This window comes from Loxodonta africana, chromosome 15 (genome assembly GCF_030014295.1).
Source record: "Loxodonta africana isolate mLoxAfr1 chromosome 15, mLoxAfr1.hap2, whole genome shotgun sequence".
Classification (NCBI taxonomy): domain Eukaryota; kingdom Metazoa; phylum Chordata; class Mammalia; order Proboscidea; family Elephantidae; genus Loxodonta; species Loxodonta africana.
The window spans coordinates 3,101,382-3,113,886 of record NC_087356.1 but is presented as its reverse complement, the minus strand read 5'-3'; the positions used below and the strand labels follow the sequence as shown (position 1 = coordinate 3,113,886).

The 12,505-nt window shown below is 39.8% G+C and overlaps 1 protein-coding gene across 3 annotated transcripts in view; it reads left to right on the top strand.

Moving 5' to 3' along the window:
- Positions 1-12,505, top strand: part of TMEM131 (transmembrane protein 131) — a 228,518-nt gene that overhangs the window by 46,565 nt on the left and 169,448 nt on the right. The gene's annotated exons all lie outside the window — the stretch shown is intronic.

The window sequence follows — 12,505 nt, the reverse complement described above, 5'->3', positions numbered from 1 at the left end:
TTGCGCAGCTATCATGACAGTCGAATTCCAGGATATTTACATCACCTTAAAAAGAAATCAAGTATATTTTCGCCATCACTCCTCATTTCCCCTGGCAACTGCTAATCTACTTTAGTTTCTACGGATTTGTCTATTCCCGGCATTTTACACAAATGAAATCATGAAATATGTAGCCCTTTGCGTCTCTTTCCTTTTACTTTCCCTGTTGTTTTCAAGTCTCATCCAGGTTTTAACATGTATGAGTACTTCATCTCTCTTTTATGGCTGAAAAATAATGCATTGTCCAAAAATGATGAAGAGAAACCCGATAACTGGGAGCTCCTAAAAATCAAACACCTATGCTCATCTAAAGACTTCACCAAAAGAGTAAAAAGACCACCTACAGACTCGGAAAGAATTTTCAGCTATGACATCTCAGACCAGCGCTTGATCTCTAAAGTCTACATGATTCTGTCAAAACTCAACCACAAAAAGACAAACAACCCAATCCAGAAGTGGGCAAAGGATATGAACACACACTTCACTAAAGAAGATATTCAGGCAGCTAACAGATACATGAGAAAATGCTCTCGATCATTAGCCGTTAGAGAAATGCAAATTAAAACTACGATGAGATTCCATCTCACACCAACAAGGCTGGCATTAATCCAAAAAACACAAAATAATAAATGTTGGAGAGGCTGCGGAGAGATTGGAACTCTCATACACTGCTGGTGGGAATGTAAAATGGTACAGCCACTTTGGAAATCTATCTGGCGTTATCTTAAACAGTTAGAAATAGAACTACCATACAACCCAGAAATCCCACTCCTGGGAATATACCCTAGAGATACAAGAGCCTTCATACAAACAGATATATGCACACCCATGTTTATTGCAGCTCTGTTTACAATAGCAAAAAGCTGGAAGCAACCAAGGTGTCCATCAACGGATGAATGGGTAAATAAATTGTGGTATATTCACACAATGGAATACTACGCATCGCATCGATAAAGAACAGTGACGAATCTGTGAAACATTTCATAACATGGAGGAACCTGGAAGGCATTATGCTAAGCGAAATCAGTCAGAGGCAAAAGGACAAATATTGTATAAGACCACTATTATAAGATCTTGAGAAATAGTAAAACCTGAGAAGAACACATACTTTTGTGGTTACGAGGGGGGGAGGGAAGGGGGGTGGGAGAGGGTTTTTTATTGATTAATTAGTAGTTAAGAACTGCTTTAGGTGAAGGGAAGGACAACACTCAATACATGGAAGGTCAGCTCAATTGGACTGGACCAAAAGCAAAGAAGTTTCTGGGATAAAATGAATGCTTCAAAGGTCAGCAGAGCAAGGGCGGGGGTGTGGGGACCATGGTTTGAGGGGACTTCTAAGTCAATTGGCAAAATAATTCTATTATGAAAACATTCTGCATCCCACTTTGAACTGTGGCGTCTGGGGTCTTAAATGCTAACAAGCGGCCATCTAAGATGCATCAATTGGTCTCAACCCACCTGGAGCAAAGGAAAATGAAGAACACCAAGGTCACACGACAACTAAGAGCCCAAGAGACAGAAAGGGCCACATGAACCAGAGACCTACATCATCCTGAGACCAGAAGAACTAGTTGGTGCCTGGCCACAATCGATGACTGCCCTGACAGGGAACACAACAGAGAACTCCGGAGGGAGCAGGAGATCAGTGGGATGCAGACCCCAAATTCTCATAAAAAGACCATACTTAATGGTCTGACTGAGACTAGAGGAATCCCGGCGGGCATGGTCCCCAAACCTTCTGTTGGCACAGGACAGGAACCATCCCCGAAGACAACTCATCAGACATGAAAGGGACTGGTCAGTGGGTGGGAGAGAGATGCTGATGAAGAGTGAGCTAATTATATCAGGTGGACACTTGAGATTGTGTTGGCATCTCTTGTCTGGAGGGGGGATGGGAGGATAGAGAGAGAGGGAAGCTGGCAAAATTGTCACGAAAGGAGAGACTGAAAGGGCTGACTCAAGAGGGGGAGAGCAAGTGGGAGTAGGGAATGAGATGTATGTAAACTTATATGTGACAGACTGATTGGATTTGTAAACGTTCACTTGAAGCTCAATAAAAGTTAATAAAAAAAATAATGCATTGTATGGCTACCACATTTTGCTTATCATTCGTCTGTTGGTGGACATTTGCGTTGTTTCCATGTTTTGGCTATTATGAATGGTGCTGTTATGAACATTTGTGTACCAGTTTGTGTTTGAAAATAGTTTTTAATTCTCTTGGGTATATACCTAAGAGTGGAATTGCTGGGATGCACAGTAAGGTTATATTCACTTCTTTATGTTTTACATTCCCCCCAGCAATTTATGAGACTCTAGCTTCTCCACATCCTTGTCAACACTTGCTATTATCTGTCTTTTTTATTATAGCCATCTTAGTGGGTGTGAACTGGTATTGCATTGTGGTCTGGATGTTAATTTCTCTGAAGACTAATTATGTTGAGCTTCTTTTCATGTGGTTTTTGGTCATTTGCATATCTTCTTTGGAGAAATGCCTATTCAGATCCTTTGACCATTTTTAAATTGAGTTGTTTGTCTTTTTATTGTTGAGCTGTAAGAGTTCTTTATATTTTCTGTATACTAGATTCTTATCAATCAACACCCATGAAAGCAACAGTCAAAAAATCAAAAGATGCTTTGAAATCAAAAGATGCATTGCATTGAGTAAATCTGCTGTGAAAGACCTCTTTAAAGTATGGAAAAGAAAAGGTGCCATCTTGAAGACTAAGGTGTGCCTGACCCAAGCCATGGTATTTTCAGTCACATCATATGCATGTGAAAGCTGGACAATGAATAAGGAAGACCGAAGAAGAAATGACGCCTTTGAATTGTGGTGTTGGTGAAGAATATTGAATATACCATGGACTGCCAAAAGAATGAACAAATCTGTCTTGGAAGAAGTGCAACCAGAATGCTTGTTAGAAGCAAGGATGGCGAGACTTTATCTTGCTTACTTTGGACATGTTATCAGGAGGGACCAAATCTTGGAGAAGGGTGATGCTTGGTAAAATAGAAGGTCAGCAAAAAAGAAGACCCTCAGTGAAATTGACACAGTGGCTGCAGCAGTGGGCTCAAGCATAACAACGATTGTGAGCATGGCACAGAACCCAGCAGTTTTTTGTTCTGTGGTACATAGGGTTGCTGTGAGGCAGAGCCAACTCAGTGGCACCTAACAACAGCAGATTCTTATCAGATACGTGATTTGTAAAAATTCTCTCTCATTCAGTAGGTTTTCTTTTTACTGTCTGGATAAAAGCAAACAAAACCAAACCTGTTGTCGTCAAGTCGATTCCGACCCATAGCGACTTTATTGATAGTGTCCCATGAAACACAAATTTTGAAAATTTTGATGAAAGCCATTTTTTTTTTCTTGGATTGCTTGTGCTTTACCTGTCCTAGCTAAGAAACCATTGCCTAATCCAAGGTCATGAAGATTTACACCTATATTGTCTTCTAAGAGTTTGATAGTTTTAGCTTTTACACTGAGGTTTTTAATCATTTTGAGTTAATTTTTGTATATGGTGTGAGACAGGAGTACACATTATTTTTTTATGTGTGCATTTCCAATTTTCCCAGCACTATTTGTGGAAAAGACTATTCTTTCCTCCATTGAGTGGTCTTGGCACCTTTGTCAAAAATCAGTTGACCATAGATAAAAGTGTTTATTTCTGGACTCTCAGTTCTATCCTGTTGATCACTATGACTGTCCTATGTCATTACCACACAGTTTTGATTGCTGTAGCTTTGTAATAAGTTTTGAAACTGGGAAGTGTGAGTCCTCCAGCTCTGTTCTTTTTTTCACGCTTGTTTTGGCTATTCTAGTCCTTTGCATTTTCCCGTGAATTTTAGGATTAGCTTGTCAGTTTTAAAAAAAGCAGGGAGGGATTTTTATAGGGATTGTGTTAAATCTGAAGATCAATTTGGGAAGTATTGCCATCTTAACATTGTTACGTGTTCCAGGTTGTGAACATAGATGTCTTCATTTATCTAGGTCTATAATTTCTTTAAAGATGTGTTTACATTTAAAGTGTACAAATCTGACTTCCAGCCAACATGGCACCATAGACAGAAGCACCATGCTGTCCCTCCAAAGCAAAGACCTGAAAAACTAAGCGAAACAAAGACAAACTTCGGTCCTGGAACCCGAAGTGTCAGATGAAGAGATAAAGAACTCAGCCAAACGCCGAATGGAATAAGAAACTGACAGAGAACAGAGAGTGCGGAGGTCCCCTGTCAGCTAATGCAGCACGGATTCGCCATCCTGGACTCCTGTCAGAGATAGGTAGACAGGGAGCGTGGGGAAGCAGCTTCATGGAGCTCGCAGCAGGAGACAGAGCACCCAGTAACCAGCGATACATGCTTTCCCACCCTCCATCCTCTCCCCCCGCTCTACCTCCATGCTTCCTGGCTGGCAGCAATGGCTCGGCCAGCCGGGAAGCACAGCGTCTGTGCCTCCTGTATACGCCCCACCCACATCGGAGATCAGCGGGACAGGGAGTACGGGAAAGCAGCTTCGCAAACTTCCCAGCAGGAGACAGAGCACCCAGTAACCAGCAAAATATGGTTTCCCTACCCCCACCCTTCTTCCTCACCCCACCTTAGCCTCCTGCTTTCTGACAGCCACAGACTCTTGGCCCAGAGGCAACTTCTTTGGCACCAGGCCACTTGGATTCACCGCACTTGCACTGAGTGCCATTTGTCCATTGCTGGTATTGCATCTTCCCGTTTCTTTTGCTTTCTTCTGTGCCTCCCACCACCTTCCCCTCCTTTCTCTTGAACACCTGGCTCCATGAGCCATCGTTGCTTCCTTTTGAAAGACTATGAAGCAAGGCTCGACTGGGGAACCACTCCGCCAGCCCACAACACCATGCTGGTGGGATCCCTGAGGCTTTTTTTTTTTTTTTTGCTTTGTTTTGCTTAGTTCTCTTGTATTTGTTTGTTTTCTTCTTTTTGCGGCTTGAGAGCCCCTTCTAGCCCGGCTGCACTGCACAGCTTAGGAGCCACCTCCCTAGTTTACACAGACACGTCAGTGGTATCCCTGGGGGCGTTTCTTTTTTCTTTCTCTTTTTTTGCTCTCTTTTTTCCTTTCTTTCTTCATTTCTCAGTTCTCGTCTCTCTATACTTACCTTCTTTTCCTGTCTCCTGAATACCTGGTACTGTGTGACATCTACACCCCCTTTAGCCAGGCTATATTGCACAGCCTGCGAGCCACTTCCCCAGTTTATGCAGCCACGCCAGTGGGACCCCTGGGGGCTTTTTTTTTCGTTCTTCCAAATTTTTATCTAGTTTATGTATATTTTTTTTCCTTTTTGTTTTTCTCCATTTCTCAGTTTCTCATCTCTCCACTTCAAAGTCAAGCTCCTTTAGCACTCTTCTTTTGTTTGTTTCTTTGTTTTTGGCTCCTGTTTCTCTCTCCTCTTGCCCATACCCATATTAGCTCCACACATCACAACCTCCCCCACCTCCCTGCCCTGTGTGCTGAACATCACACCCCCAAGCAGCACAGACATGACCTATCAGAACCTGCCCAGCACTGATTCCTTGCCTGCCCCATCGGCCCTAGTATGGCCACAAACAACTCATTCCAGCCCTTCCCCTTCAGCTGGACCTGCCATGCTGCTGAATGACTGGCCCTGCACACCGGACAAGGAGGTGAAAAGTATTGTGACCACAGATGAGTAAACAACAGAGAACACACAGCCTGCCTGCTCAGACATAACCAAATAAAAAAGGAGGACAAAACAAATAGAACTACAGTCAATAAATGAGGAAAATAACTACTGAATGTCCCAAAGACAGCAGACAATTTCAAAACATAAAAAAACGGGAGAGGGTGGCTTCCAGTAGACATCCCAAAATAAAACACCAGATGACTTTACAGTAGAAGAAAAGGCACTAGAACTACCAGATAGGGAATTCAGATCTCTAATATGCAGAGCTATCTAAGAGTTGAAGCAAAAAAGCAGACCAAAATGAGGAAAAAACAGACAAATTCATGGAAAATACAGACAAAAAAATTGAGTTCAGGAAATAATACAGGAACAAAATGCCAAAATAAATTCACAACTAGAAATCATACAAAAACAACAATTAGAAATCCGAAAGATAACAAGATTTCAGAAGTGGACACTGTCATAGAAGGGCCGAGGAACAAGTTTGAAATGATGGAAGACAGGGTCAGCGAAATTGAAAACAAACACTTGGATACAACTCTGAGGAAAAATCAGAAAAAAGAATGAAGGAAAATGAAGAAACCCTGAGAATTATGTGGGATACATCAAAAGCAAAAATCTGCAAGTGATCAGAGTTCCAGAGTGCAGGGCAGGGGCGGGGGACGGAAAACATAGAGAGGATTGTTGAAGAATTGCTGACAGAAAACTGCCCTAATATCATGAAAGATGAAAAGCCGACCATCCCAAGAAGCTTAACAAACCCCATATAGGATAGACCCCTAAACAAAGTCACCAAAGCATGTCATAATCACACTTGCTAAAACCAAAGACAAAGAAAAAGTCCTGAGAGCAGCTCGAGAAAAACAAAAAGTTACATACAGAGGAGAAACAACAAGACTAAGCTCTCATTGTTCAGTGGAAGCCATGCAGGCAAGAAGGCAATGGGATGACATGCATAAAACCTTGAAAGAAAAAATTGCCAACCAAGAATAATATCCTGCAAAACTTTCATTCAAATATGATGGTAAAATTAGGATATTTCCAGATAAACAGAAATTAAGGGAATATGTAAAAACCAAACCAAAACTTAAAAGAATTATTAAAGGGAGTCCTTCGGTCTCAAAACAAACAACATCAGACCACAGCCTGAATCTAGGATACAAGATTGTACCAGCCAGATACCAGCCTAGGAAATGAACTCTCAAGGACTATCCAAAACCAAAAGAATTACAACAGGGAACCATAGAGGTAATCTGTAAATGACAGCAATGTCAGAACAATAAAAGAGGGAATAAATGGTGTAGGTATAGAACTTTCTAATGCAGAGGAAGGCAAGGGAATACGAAGTAATAATAGAGTGGTTCAAACCTAGGAAGATAAGGGTAAATTTCAAGGTAACCACAAAGAAAGTTAACAAACCTACTCATCAAAATACAGAAGAAAAACATAAAGTCTTAATAAAAACAAAATCTACAAAAACAAAAGAAAGGAAAAAGAAATCCACAAACAAAAGGAATTCAGCAAGGAGAGTAAGGAACAAAGAAAATGTTAGCACCACAAAAAAAAAGCTCTACAAAATGACAGCAACAAATTCATACCTATCAATAATTACACTGAATGTAAATAGCTTAAATGCACCCATGAAGAGATGGAGAGTGACAGAATGGGTAAAAAAAAAAAAAAAAAAAAGATCCATCAATATGCTGTCCACAAGAGACACACCTTAGAAACAAAGATCTAAATTTATTAAAAATCAAAGGATGGAAAAAATATATCAAGCAAATAACTACCAAAAGAGAGCAGGAATTATAATACTAATCTTACATGAAACAGACTTTAAAACAAAATCTACCATAAAAGACAAAGAAGGGCACTATATAATAATTAAAGGGGCAATCCATCATGAAGACTTAACCATAATAAACATCTACAAACCCAATGACAGGGCTCCAAAATACATAAAACAAACTCTAACAGCACTGAAAAGAGAAATTGACAGTTCCACAATAATAGTAAGAGACTTCAATACACCACTCTTGGTAAAGGACAGAACATCTAGAAAGAAACTCAGCAAAGATACAGAAGAGCTAAAGGGTACAATCAACCAACTTGACCTCATAGACATATATATTACACTCCACCCAAAAGGTGCGAAGTACACATTCTTTTCCAATGTACACAAAATGTTCTCCAGAATAGACCACTTCTTAGGCCACAGAGCTACCCTCTACAAAATCCGAAACACTGAGATAATACAAAGTATCTTCTCTGACCACAATTCCATCAAAGTAGAAATTAACAACAGGAAGAGCAAAGAAAAAGAGTCAATTACATGGAAACTGAATAATACCCTGCTTAAAAACCACTAGGTAATAGAAGAAATCAGAGACGGAATAAAAAAAATTCTTAGAATCAAGTGAGAATGAAAACACATCATACCAAAATCTTTGGGACACAGCAAAGGCAGCGCTCAGAGGTCAATTTGTAGCGATAGATGCATACATCAGAAAAAGAAAAAAGGGACAAAATCAAAACATTAGCTACACAACTTGAACAAATGGAAAGAGAGCAGCAAAAGAAGCCCACAGCCACCAGAAGAAAGGATATAGTAAAGATCAGCGCAGAAATAAATGAAATAAAGAATAGAGAAACAGTAGAAGGGATCAACAAAACCAAAATTTGGTTCTTTGAAAGGATTGACAAAATTGACAAACCACTGGCCAAACTGACAAAAGAAAAACATGTGAGGACGCAAATAACCCAAATAAAAAATGAAATGAGGGACATTACAACAGACCCAACTAAAATAAAAAGGATCATGACAGAGTACTATGAAAAACTATACTCCAACAAATTTGAAAACCTAGAGGAAATGGAAAAATTTCTAGAAACACACTACCTACCCAAACTAACACAAAATGTTACTGAAAATTTGAACAGACCCATAACAAGAGATTGAAAAGGTAATTAAAAAAAAAAAAAAAAAAACTGTCAACCAAAAAAATCCCTGGCCCAGATGGCTTCACTAGGGAGTTCTACCAAACATTCTGAGAAGAGCTTATGCCAGTACTGCTCAAACTATTTCAGAACATAGAAAAGGAAGCAGTACTGCTGAATTCATTCTGCGAAGCCAGCATAACCATGATAGCAAAACCAGGCAAAGACATTACCAAAAAAGAAAATTACAGACCAATATCTCCTATAAAAAAAAAAAAAAAAAAACTGATGTCAAGTCGATTCCAACTCATCCCGACCCCATAGGACAGAGCAGAACTGCCCCACTGAATTTCCAACACCTGGTGGATTTGAACTGCCAACCTTTTGGTTAGCAGCTGTAGCACTTAACCACCATGCTGCTAGTGTTTCCCTCATGAATACAGATGCAAAAATTCTCAACAAAATTCTAGCCAATAAATTAAGCATATCAAAAAAATAATACACCATGACCAAGAAGGATTCATACCAGGTATGCAAGGATGGTTCAACATTAGAAAATCAATCAGTGTAATCCACCACGTAAATAAAAGGAAAGAAAAGAATCACATGATCTCAATAGATGCAGAAAAGGTATTTGACAAAGTCCAACACCCATTTCTGATAAAAACTCTCAGTAAAATAGGTATACAAGGGACATTTCTCAACATAATAAAGGGCATCTATGCAAAACCAATGGCCACATCATTCTTAAAGGAGAGAGCCTGAAAACATTCCCCCTGAGAACAGGAACAAGACAAGGATGCCCTTTATCACCACCCCTGTTCACCATTGTGCTGGAAGTTCTATCTAGAGCAGTAAGGCAAGAAAAATAAAGTCCGTCGAAATTGGTAATGAAGAAGTTAAACTGGCCCTATTTGCAGACGATATGATACTATACATAGAAAACCCAAAAGACTCCACGAGAAAACTACTGGAACTAATAGAAAGATTCAGCAGAGTAGCAGGATACAAGATTAACATAAAAAAATCAGTTGGATTCTTATGCACCAATAAAGAGAACGATGAAAAGGAAATCACAGAAACAATACCATTTATAATATATAGCCCCTAAAAAAAGAAAATACTTAGGAATAAATCTAACCAGGGATGTAAAAGAACTATACAAAGAAAAGTACAAGGCACTACTGCGAGAAACCAAAAGAAACCTACATAAATGGAAAAACATACCATTCTCATGGATAGGTAGACTCAACATTGTGAATCCTACCCAAAATGATTTACAAATACAATGCAATCCTGATCCAAATGCCAACAACATTCTTTAAAGAGATGGAAAAACTTGCCATTAACTTTATTTGGAAAGGGAAGAAGCCCCAGATAAGTAAAGCGCTATTGAAGAAGAAGAATAAAGTGTAGAAGGACTCACACTAAAAAACCTCAGAACCTACTATGCAGCTACGGTAGTCATATCTGGTACAATGACAGATACATTGACCAATGGAACAGAACTGAAAACCCAGATACAGATCCATCCACCTGTGGCCACCTGATCTTTGACAAGGACCCAATGTCCATCACATGGGGAAAAGACTGACTTTTTAACAAATGGTGCTGGCAAAACTGGATGTCTATCTGCAATACAGTGTTACAGGACCCATACCTCACACCATATACAAGAAGTAACTCAAAATAGATCAAAGGCCTAAGTATAAAGCCAAAAACTATGGAGTTCACAGAAGAAAAAACAGGATCAATGCTAGAGGCCCCAATACACAGCATTAACAAGATACAGATCACAACCAGCGACACACAAACTCTAGAAGATAAGCTAGATAACTGGGATCTTCTGAAAATTAGACGCTTAAACGCTCATAAAAAGACTTCACCAAAAAAGTAAAAAGACAACCTACAGACTGGGGAAAAAAAAAAAAAAAATTGGCTGTTACAAATCAGACAAAGGTCTAATCTCTAAAATCTGTAAGAAAATCCAGTACCTTTACAGCAAAAAGACAAATAATGCAATTAAAAATGGGCAAAGGAAATGGACACTCCACCAAAGAAGACATTCAGATGGTGAGGAAATGCTCGCAATCACTAGCCATTAAAAAAAAAGAAATGCAAATCAAAACCACAATGAGATACCATCTCACCCCTGGCATTACTGGCACAAACAACAACAAAAAAAAAAAAACAGGAAATGACAAATGTTGGAGAGGCTGCGGCGAGATCTGAACTCTCATGCGCTGCTGGTGGGAATGGAAAATGATAACAACCATTTTGGAAAATGATGTGGTGCTTCCTTAGAAAGCTAGAAATAGAAATACCATGTGATCCAGCAATCCCACTCCTAGGAATACATCCTAGAGAACTAAGAGTTGTCACACATATAGACATATGCACACCCATGTTCAATGCAGCATTTGTTCACAATAGCAAAAGGTGGAAACAACCTAGATGCCCATCACCAGATGAACGGTCAAACTCTGGTACATACACACAACGGAGTGTTACTCAACGATAAAGAGCAACGATGCATCTGTGCAGCATCTCATAACATGGATGAATCTGGAGGACATTATGCTGAGTGAATTAAGTCAATCACAAAAGAACAAATATTGTATGAGACCACTACTGTAAAAGCTCATGAGAAGGTTTATAAAAAAGAAACAATCTTTGATGGTTAAGAAGGAGGGGAGGGGTGGGGATGAAAAAATACTAAATAGACTATAGATAAGCGGTAACTTTAGTGAAGGGCTGACAGTACACAATACTGGGGAAGCCAGCATAACTTGTCCAAGGCAAGGTCATGGAAGCCCCATAGACACATCCACACTCCCTGAGGGACAGAATTACTGGGCTGAGGGCTGTCAGGACCGTGGTCTCGGGGGACATCTAGCTCAGTTTGCATAACGTAGTTTATAAAGAATATGTTCTACATTCTTCTGTGGTGAGTAGCGCCTGGGGCCTTAAAAGCCTGTGAGCGGCCGTCTAAGATACTCCACTGGTCTCACCCATTCGGGAGCAAGGAATAATGAAGAAAACTAAAGATACAAGGCAAAGATTAGTCCAAAGGACTAATGGACCACACCTACCACGGCCTCCACCAGACAGAATCCAGTACAACTCAGTGGTGCCCGGCCACTACCACTGACTGCTTTGACAAGGATCACAATAGAGGGTTTTGGACAGAACTGGAAAAAAAAAAAAAAAATGTAGGTCAAAATTCTAATTCAAAAAGAATGACAAGACTTGCTGGCCTGACAGAGACTAGAGAAGTCCTGAGAGTACGGCCCCCAGTCACCCTTTCAGCTCAGTCACGAAGTCATTCCTGAGGTTCACCCTTTAGCCAAAGGTTGGGCAGGCCCATAAAACAAAACGAGACTAAAACGGCATACCAGCCCAGGGGCAGTTACTAGGAGGCAGGAGAGAACAGGAAAGCTGGTAATAGGGAATCCAAGTTTGAAAAGGGAGAGTGTTGGCATTTCATGGGGTTGTTAACCAGTGTCATAGAACAATGTGTGTACTGAGTGTTTAATGAGAAACTAGTTCTGGAACCTTCATCTAAAGGACAATAAAAAAAAATTTTTTTTTTAATTAAGTGTACAAGTCTTACATTTCCTTTGTTAATTTTTTTTCCTCACTATTTTATTCTCTTTGATGCTGTTATAACTGGAGTTCTTTTCTTAAATTACTTTCAGAGTTTTCATTGCTAGTGTATAGGAATACAGTTCATCTTTGCATATTGATCTTGCATTTTGTACTTAAGTTGAACACATGAGTTCCAGTATTAGTGAATTCCTTAGAATTTTCTAGACACATGATTATGTTATCTGGAAACAGAGGTAGTTTTTCTTCTTCTT